Source organism: Chiloscyllium punctatum, chromosome 39 (genome assembly GCF_047496795.1).
Source record: "Chiloscyllium punctatum isolate Juve2018m chromosome 39, sChiPun1.3, whole genome shotgun sequence".
Lineage (NCBI taxonomy): Eukaryota > Metazoa > Chordata > Chondrichthyes > Orectolobiformes > Hemiscylliidae > Chiloscyllium > Chiloscyllium punctatum.
Window position 1 is genome coordinate 10,413,294 of NC_092777.1, and position 9,655 is coordinate 10,422,948.

The window sequence follows — 9,655 nt, forward strand, 5'->3', positions numbered from 1 at the left end:
ATATCTCCCTGATAGAGAGAGTGGGGACTGAGAGACACCAGTCAGTGTACAGATATCTCCCTGAGAGAGAGGGGGGACTGAGAGACACCAGTCAGTGTACAGATATCCCCCTGAGAGAGAGAGGGGGGACTGAGAGACACAAGTCAGTGTACAGATATCTCCCTGAGAGAGAGAGAGGGGACTGAGAGACACCAGTCAGTGTACAGATATCTCCCTGAGAGAGAGGGGGGGACTGAGAGACACCAGTCAGTGTACAGATATTTCCCTGAGAGAGAGAGGGGTCTGAGAGACACCAGTCTGTGTGCAGATATCTCCCTGAGAGAGAGGGAACTGAGAGACACCAGTCAGTGTACAGATATCTCCCTGAGAGAGAATGGTCTGAGAGACACCAGTCAGTGGACAGATATCTCCCTGAGAGAGAGGGGGGACTGAGAGACACCAGTCAGTGTACAGATACCTCCCTGAGAGAGAGAGAGAGGGGACTGAGGGACACCAGTCAGTGTACAGATATCTCCCTCAGAGAGAGGGGGGGGACTGAGAGACACCAGTCAGTGTACAGATATCACCCTGAGAGAGTGAGGGGTCTTAGAGACACCAATCAGTGTACAGATATCTCCCTGAGAGAGAGAGGGGACTGAGAGACACCAGTCAGTGTACAGATATCTCCCTGAGAGAGAGAGGGGACTGAGAGACACCAGTCAGTGTACAGATATCTCCCTGAGAGAGTGGGGACTGAGAGACGCCAGTCAGTGTACAGATATCTCCCTGATAGAGAGGGGACTGTGAGACACCAGTCAGTGTACAGATATCTCCCTGAGAGACAACGGTCTGAGAGACACCAGTCAGTGTACAGATATCTCCCTGAGAGAGAGAGGGGGACTGAGCGACACCAGTCAGCGTACAGATATCTCCCTGAGAGAGAGAGAGGAGACTGAGAGACACCAGTCAGTGTACAGATATCTCCCTGAGAGAGAGAGGGCACTGAGAGACACCAGTCAGTGTACAGATATCTCCCTGAGAGAGAGAGAGGGGACTGAGAGACACCAGTCAGTGTACAGATATCACCCTGAGAGAGTGAGGGGTCTTAGAGACACCAGTCAGTGTACAGATATCTCCCTGAGAGAGAGAGAGGGGGGAATGAGAGACACCAGTCAGTGTACAGATATCTCCCTTAGAGAGAGAGGGGACTGAGAGACACCAGTCAGTGTACAGATATCTCCCTGAGAGAGTGGGGACTGAGAGACGCCAGTCAGTGTACAGATATCTCCCTGAGAGAGAGGGGACTGAGAGACACCAGTCAGTGTACAGATATCTCCCTGAGAGAGAGTGAGGGGACTGAGAGACACCAATCAGTGTACAGATATCTCCCTGAGAGAGAGAGAGGGGACTGAGAGACACCAGTCAGTGTACAGATATCTCCCTGAGAGAGAGAGAGGGGACTGAGAGACACCAGTCAGTGTACAGATATCTCCCTGAGAGAGGGGGGACTGAGAGACACCAGTCAGTGTACAGATATCACCCTGAGAGAGAGAGAGAGGGGGGACTGAGAGACACCAGTCAGTGTACAGATATCTCCGTGACAGAGTGGGGACTGAGAGACACCAGTCAGTGTACAGATATCTCCCAGAGAGAGAGAGAGAGAGGGGACTGAGAGACACCAGTCAGTGTACAGATATCTCCCTGAGAGAGAGAGAGAGAGGGGACTGAGAGACACCAGTCAGTGTACAGATATCTCCCTGAGAGAGAGAGAGGGGACTGAGAGACACCAGTCAGTGTACAGTTATCTCCCTGAGAGAGAGTGGACTGAGAGACACCAGTCAGTGTACAGATATCTCCCTGAGAGAGAGGGAGGGGACTGAGAGACACCAGTCAGTGTACAGATATCTCCCTGAGAGAGAGAGGGGATTGAGAGACACCAGTCAGTGTACAGATATCTCCCTGATAGAGAGAGTGGGGACTGAGAGACACTAGTCAGTGTACAGATATCTCCCTGAGAGAGAGGGGGGACTGAGAGACACCAGTCAGTGTACAGATATCTCCCTGAGAGAGAGAGGGGGGACTGAGAGACACAAGTCAGTGTACAGATATCTCCCTGAGAGAGAGAGAGGGGACTGAGAGACACCAGTCAGTGTACAGATATCTCCCTGAGAGAGAGGGGGGGACTGAGAGACACCAGTCAGTGTACAGATATTTCCCTGAGAGAGAGAGGGGTCTGAGAGACACCAGTCTGTGTGCAGATATCTCCCTGAGAGAGAGGGAACTGAGAGACACCAGTCAGTGTACAGATATCTCCCTGAGAGAGAATGGTCTGAGAGACACCAGTCAGTGGACAGATATCTCCCTGAGAGAGAGGGGGGACTGAGAGACACCAGTCAGTGTACAGATACCTCCCTGAGAGAGAGAGAGAGGGGACTGAGGGACACCAGTCAGTGTACAGATATCTCCCTCAGAGAGAGGGGGGGGACTGAGAGACACCAGTCAGTGTACAGATATCACCCTGAGAGAGTGAGGGGTCTTAGAGACACCAATCAGTGTACAGATATCTCCCTGAGAGAGAGAGGGGACTGAGAGACACCAGTCAGTGTACAGATATCTCCCTGAGAGAGAGAGGGGACTGAGAGACACCAGTCAGTGTACAGATATCTCCCTGAGAGAGTGGGGACTGAGAGACGCCAGTCAGTGTACAGATATCTCCCTGATAGAGAGGGGACTGTGAGACACCAGTCAGTGTACAGATATCTCCCTGAGAGACAACGGTCTGAGAGACACCAGTCAGTGTACAGATATCTCCCTGAGAGAGAGAGGGGGACTGAGCGACACCAGTCAGCGTACAGATATCTCCCTGAGAGAGAGAGAGGAGACTGAGAGACACCAGTCAGTGTACAGATATCTCCCTGAGAGAGAGAGGGCACTGAGAGACACCAGTCAGTGTACAGATATCTCCCTGAGAGAGACAGAGGGGACTGAGAGACACCAGTCAGTGTACAGATATCACCCTGAGAGAGTGAGGGGTCTTAGAGACACCAGTCAGTGTACAGATATCTCCCTGAGAGAGAGAGAGGGGGGAATGAGAGACACCAGTCAGTGTACAGATATCTCCCTTAGAGAGAGAGGGGACTGAGAGACACCAGTCAGTGTACAGATATCTCCCTGAGAGAGTGGGGACTGAGAGACGCCAGTCAGTGTACAGATATCTCCCTGAGAGAGAGGGGACTGAGAGACACCAGTCAGTGTACAGATATCTCCCTGAGAGAGAGGGGGGACTGAGAGACACCAGTCAGTGTACAGATATCTCCCTGAGAGAGAGAGAGGGGATTGAGAGACACCAGTCAGTGTACAGATATCTCCCTGAGAGAGAGAGAGGGGACTGAGAGACACCAGTCAGTGTACAGATATCTCCCTGAGAGAGAGTGAGGGGACTGAGAGACACCAGTCAGTGTACAGATATCACCCTGAGAGAGAGAGAGAGGGGGGACTGAGAGACACCAGTCAGTGTACAGATATCTCCGTGACAGAGTGGGGACTGAGAGACACCAGTCAGTGTACAGATATCTCCCAGAGAGAGAGAGAGAGAGGGGACTGAGAGACACCAGTCAGTGTACAGATATCTCCCTGAGAGAGAGAGAGAGAGGGGACTGAGAGACACCAGTCAGTGTACAGATATCTCCCTGAGAGAGAGAGAGGGGACTGAGAGACACCAGTCAGTGTACAGTTATCTCCCTGAGAGAGAGTGGACTGAGAGACACCAGTCAGTGTACAGATATCTCCCTGAGAGAGAGAGAGGGGACTGAGAGACACCAGTCAGTGTACAGATATCTCCCTGAAAGAGAGAGAGGGGACTGAGAGACACCAGTCAGTGTACAGATATCTCCCTGAGAGAGAGAGGGGGGACTGAGAGACACCAGTCAGTGTACAGACATCTCCCTGAGAGAGAGAGAGAGAGAGGGGACTGAGAGACACCAGTCAGTGTACAGATATCTCCCTGAGAGAGAGAGAGGGGACTGAGAGACACCAGTCAGTGTACAGATATCTCCCTGAGAGAGAGGGAGGGGACTGAGAGACACCAGTCAGTGTACAGATATCTCCCTGAGAGAGAGGGGGGACTGAGAGACACCAGTCAGTGTACAGATATCTCCCTGAGAGAGAGAGAGAGGACTGAGAGACACCAGTCAGTGTTCAGATATCTCCCTGAGAGAGAGAGAGGGGACTGAGAGACACCAGTCAGTGTACACATATCTCCCTGAGGGAGAGGGGACTGAGAGACACCAGTCAGTGTACACATATCTCCCTGAGAGAGTGAGAGAGAGGGGACTGAGAGACACCAGTCACTGTACAGATATCTCCCTGAGAGAGAGAGGGGACTGAGAGACACCAGTCAGTGTACAGATATCTCCCAAGAGTGAGAGAGGGGACTGAGAGACACCAGTCAGTGTACACATATCTCCCTGAGAGAGAGAGAGAGAGAGGGGACTGAGAGACACCAGTCAGTGTACAGATATCTCCCTGAGAGAGTGAGAGGGGACTGAGAGACACCAGTCAGTGTACAGATATCTCCCTGAGAGAGAGGGAGGGGACTGAGAGACACCAGTCAGTGTACAGATATCTCCCTGAGAGAGAGAGAGAGAGGGGACTGAGAGACACCAGTCAGTGTACAGATATCTCCCTGAGAGAGACAGAGGGGACTGAGAGACACCAGTCAGTGTACAGATATCACCCTGAGAGAGTGACGGGTCTTAGAGACACCAGTCAGTGTACAGATATCTCCCTGAGAGAGAGAGAGGGGGGAATGAGAGACACCAGTCAGTGTACAGATATCTCCCTTAGAGAGAGAGGGGACTGAGAGACACCAGTCAGTGTACAGATATCTCCCTGAGAGAGTGGGGACTGAGAGACGCCAGTCAGTGTACAGATATCTCCCTGAGAGAGAGGGGACTGAGAGACACCAGTCAGTGTACAGATATCTCCCTGAGAGAGAGGGGGGACTGAGAGACACCAGTCAGTGTACAGATATCTCCCTGAGAGAGAGAGAGGGGATTGAGAGACACCAGTCAGTGTACAGATATCTCCCTGAGAGAGAGAGAGGGGACTGAGAGACACCAGTCAGTGTACAGATATCTCCCTGAGAGAGAGTGAGGGGACTGAGAGACACCAATCAGTGTACAGATATCTTCCTGAGAGAGAGAGAGGGGACTGAGAGACACCAGTCAGTGTACAGATATCTCCCTGAGAGAGAGAGAGGGGACTGAGAGACACCAGTCAGTGTACAGATAGCTCCCTGAGAGAGGGGGGTCTGAGAGACACCAGTCAGTGTACAGATATCACCCTGAGAGAGAGAGAGAGGGGGGACTGAGAGACACCAGTCAGTGTACAGATATCTCCGTGACAGAGTGGGGACTGAGAGACACCAGTCAGTGTACAGATATCTCCCAGAGAGAGAGAGAGAGAGGGGACTGAGAGACACCAGTCAGTGTACAGATATCTCCCTGAGAGAGAGAGAGAGAGGGGACTGAGAGACACCAGTCAGTGTACAGATATCTCCCTGAGAGAGAGAGAGGGGACTGAGAGACACCAGTCAGTGTACAGTTATCTCCCTGAGAGAGAGTGGACTGAGAGACACCAGTCAGTGTACAGATATCTCCCTGAGAGAGAGAGAGGGGACTGAGAGACACCAGTCAGTGTACAGATATCTCCCTGAAAGAGAGAGAGGGGACTGAGAGACACCAGTCAGTGTACAGATATCTCCCTGAGAGAGAGAGGGGGGACTGAGAGACACCAGTCAGTGTACAGACATCTCCCTGAGAGAGAGAGAGAGAGAGGGGACTGAGAGACACCAGTCAGTGTACAGATATCTCCCTGAGAGAGAGAGAGGGGACTGAGAGACACCAGTCAGTGTACAGATATCTCCCTGAGAGAGAGGGAGGGGACTGAGAGACACCAGTCAGTGTACAGATATCTCCCTGAGAGAGAGGGGGGACTGAGAGACACCAGTCAGTGTACAGATATCTCCCTGAGAGAGAGAGAGAGGACTGAGAGACACCAGTCAGTGTTCAGATATCTCCCTGAGAGAGAGAGAGGGGACTGAGAGACACCAGTCAGTGTACACATATCTCCCTGAGGGAGAGGGGACTGAGAGACACCAGTCAGTGTACACATATCTCCCTGAGAGAGTGAGAGAGAGGGGACTGAGAGACACCAGTCACTGTACAGATATCTCCCTGAGAGAGAGAGGGGACTGAGAGACACCAGTCAGTGTACAGATATCTCCCAGAGTGAGAGAGGGGACTGAGAGACACCAGTCAGTGTACACATATCTCCCTGAGAGAGAGAGAGAGAGGGGACTGAGAGACACCAGTCAGTGTACAGATATCTCCCTGAGAGAGAGAGGGGACTGAGAGACACCAGTCAGTGTACAGACATCTCCCAGAGTGAGAGAGGGGACTGAGAGACACCAGTCAGTGTACAGATATCTCCCAGAGAGAGAGAGAGAGGGCACTGAGAGACACCAGTCAGTGTACAGATATCTCCCTGAGAGAGAGGGGGGACTGAGAGACACCAGTCAGTGTACAGATATCTCCCTGAGAGAGAGGGGGGACTGAGAGACACCAGTCAGTGTACAGATATCTCCCTGAGAGAGAGAGGGGGACTGAGAGACACCAGTCAGTGTACAGATATCTCCCTGTGAGAGTGGGGACTGAGAGATGCCAGTCTGTGTACAGATATCTCCCTGAGAGAGAGGGGACTGAGAGACATCAGTCAGTGTACAGATATCTCCCTGAGAGAGAACGGTCTGAGAGACACCAGTCAGTGGACAGATATCTCCCTGAGAGAGAGAGGGGACTAAGAGACACCAGTCAGTGTACAGATACCTCCCTGAGAGAGAGAGAGGGGACTGAGGGACACCAGTCAGTGTCCAGATATCACCCTGAGAGAGTGAGGGGTCTTAGAGACACCAATCAGTGTACAGATATCTCCCTGAGAGAGAGAGGGGACTGAGAGACACCAGTCAGTGTACAGATATCTCCCTGATAGAGAGAGGGGGGACTGAGAGACACCAGTCAGTGTACAGATATCTCCCTGAGAGAGAGAGGGGACTGAGAGACACCAGTCAGTGTACAGATATCTCCCTGAGAGAGTGGGGACTGAGAGACGCCAGTCAGTGTACAGATATCTCCCTGATAGAGAGGGGACTGAGAGACACCAGTCAGTGTACAGATATCTCCCTGAGAGACAACGGTCTGAGAGACACCAGTCAGTGTACAGATATCTCCCTGAGAGAGAGAGGGGGACTGAGCGACACCAGTCAGCGTACAGATATCTCCCTGAGAGAGAGAGGGGGACTGAGCGACACCAGTCAGCGTACAGATATCTCCCTGAGAGAGAGAGAGGGGACTGAGCGACACCAATCAGTGTACAGATGTCTTCCCGAGAGAGAGAGGGGGTTCTGAGAGACACCAATCAGTGTACAGATATCTCCCTGAGAGAGAGAGAGGGGACTGAGAGACACCAGTCAGTGTCCAGATATCTCCCTGAGAGAGAGAGAGGGGACTGAGAGACACCAGTCAGTGTACAGATATCTCCCTGAGAGAGAGAGAGGGGACTGAGAGACACCAGTCAGTGTACAGATATCTCCCTGAGAGAGCGAGGGGACTGAGAGACACCGGTCATTGTCCAGATATCTCCCTGAGAGAGAGAACGGTCTGAGAGACACCAGTCAGTGTACAGATTTCTCCCTGAGAGAGAGAGAGGGGACTGAGAGACACCAGTCAGTGTACAGATATCTCCCTGAGAAAGAGAGGGGACTGAGAGACACCAATCAGTGTACAGATATCTCCCTGAGAAAGGGAGAGGGGACTGAGAGACACCAGTCAGTGTCCAGATATCTTCCTGAGAGAGAGAGAGGGGACTGAGAGACACCAGTCAGTGTACAGATATCTCCCTGAGAGAGCGAGGGGACTGAGAGACACCGGTCAGTGTCCAGATATCTCCCTGAGAGAGAGAACCGTCTGAGAGACACCAGTCAGTGTACAGATTTCTCCCTGAGAGAGAGGGGACTGAGAGACACCAGTCAGTGTGCAGATATCTCCCTGAGAGAGAGAGAGGGGACTGAGAGACACCAGTCAATGTACAGATATCTCCCCGAGAGAGAGGGGACTGCGAGACACCAGTCAGTGTACAGATATCTCCCTGAGAGAGAGAGAGGGGACTGAGAGACACCAGTCAGTGTCCAGATATCTCCCTGAGAAAGAGAGGGGACTGAGAGACACCAGTCAGTTTATACATATCTCTCAGAGAGAAGGGGTATTTTAAGAATCCTCTGCCGTGTTCTGTGGGCACTGTTACATTTTTTGTGATGTGCATCAGCTTCTGTTGTGGTCGGTATTTTGTTTCAGTGAATTCGACACCTCTGAGCGACGCTTCAGTGCAGCTCGGATGTTTCTTTGTATTTCAGTTTATCAGTGCTTTATGAATTGGACGTGCAACACTCCCACAGTCAGAACCCTGTGGTGTATACCTTCCTGCTCTCGAGAGCTCATGTCAATTTTCAAATTGTGTGGCATCACATCCCATTCCTCCCCCCAACTCAGCAGCAGCTGGGTGTACCGTCTACAAAAACTCAATCGAGATCCATCGACAACACCTTCCAAACCCTACGGCTACTTCCATCTGGAAGGACAAGGGGCAGCAGATACAGGGGAACACCAGCACCCCTGCAAGTTCCCCCTCCCAGCCCCTCAGCGTCCCCCACTCGGAAATATATCGGCCGTTCCCTCGGTGTTGCTGGTTCAGAATCCTGGGATTACCCTCCCTCAGGGGCATTGTGGGTCTACTCCACAGCACGGAGACTGCAGTGGTTCAAGATGGCGGCTCACCCCCCACCTTCTCAAGTTGCGCAACTAGGGATGATGAAATAAATGTTGGGCCCACACAACAACACAATTAAACTCTACTTGTATATCTTGATTGGTAGTGGGGGTTTGAGCCCATTGGGTGAGTATAGAGAGGGGGTGAATGGGAAGGGGTTTGAGTCCATTGGGACGGTGCAGAGTGGGAGTGAATGGGAGGGGGCTGGAGTCCATGAGGATGGAGTAGAGTGGACGTGAATCGGAAGGTGTTTGGGGTCCATTGGGATAGTACAGAGCAGGAGTGAATGGACAGGAGTTTCGATCTATTGGGATATGTAAAACGGGAGTGAATGGGAAGGGGCTCGGGTCCATTGGGGCAATGTAGAGTGGGAATGAACAGGAAGGGGTTTGGTGTCCATTGGGACAGTGTAGAGCATGAAACAACGGGAAGGAGATTTGGTCCATTGCAATCGCACAGAGTGGGAGTGGGAAAGGGGGATTTGGGTGCATTGGGATGGTGTAACGTGGGAGTGATTGGGAACTGGCCCATTTTGGAATCTGTCGTGTGGTAGTGGAATGGGAATGACTTTGGGTTCATTTGGACAGTGTAGAGCGGAATTAACTGAGAAGGCATTTGGGGAACATTGGGATGACTTAGAATGGGAGTGAACTGGAAGGGTTTTGTATCCATTGGGATGGTGTAGAGTGGGAATGAACGGGAAGGGGTCAGTGTCCATTGGGACAGTGTAGAGCGTGAGTCAACGGGAAGGAGTTTGGGTCCATTGCAATTGCATAGAGTTGGAGTGGGAAAG